The sequence below is a fragment of the Bison bison genome, unplaced genomic scaffold, assembly GCF_000754665.1.
Source record: "Bison bison bison isolate TAMUID 2011002044 unplaced genomic scaffold, Bison_UMD1.0 scf7180017864512, whole genome shotgun sequence".
In the NCBI taxonomy this organism is placed as follows: Eukaryota; Metazoa; Chordata; class Mammalia; order Artiodactyla; family Bovidae; genus Bison; species Bison bison.
In genome coordinates, this window is record NW_011495066.1 from 194,584 (window position 1) to 195,216 (window position 633).

At 51.8% G+C, this 633-nt stretch overlaps 1 pseudogene; it reads left to right on the forward strand.

The window, feature by feature from the left end:
• Positions 1–633, forward strand: part of LOC104981017 — a 70,387-nt pseudogene that overhangs the window by 29,559 nt on the left and 40,195 nt on the right.

A 633-nucleotide genomic window follows, 5' to 3' on the forward strand; every position in this document is an offset into this window, starting at 1 on the left:
GACATGACTGGAAGGGAGGGGTCATTTACAGTCCCACAGGCCTTGTGAATATGAAGAGCCAAGCAGCACTAGGTTTAAAGTTGTTTTTCTGGAAGATGGTTCTAAGGAAACAGCATTGCTTCCTGCCCTACTGTGGTCCTCAGTCATAATCTGGTCAGCAGGCATTGAGTCGCATGGAAAACTCTGTTCATGGATTTTCATCTAGAGTGGAATGTGTCAAGGCTTGAGTCTAATTTCTCATTTCCCCTTACCCAGGGTTCCCAGGACACATCCCAGTTTGTGGACACCACTCTGTGGAGGGTGCTGTCATCTGCGGGTCGTGTGACCCTAAGAGCGGAAGCTGGAGGTAGGAATCCCAGCCTAGGGGTCATAGAGTGGCCAGGGGAGCTTGAAAACCTGTCCCAGCCTGGAGGCTCCACCAATTTTTGGTTGATGTTGGCTTCGTTTCTCTACAGGAGGTTCCACCAGCATCTGGAGATTGGGTGCTCATGCAGACGGAAGGAGACACCCCAGGTCCATTGTGAGGTCACGTTTCCTGACAAACGCTCCCAGCTCCATCAGCACTGAGGCTCTCCAGTCATGGAGGCAAAACCAGCTCAGGCTCCAGGGATGTGATACCATCTGGGTCACCAT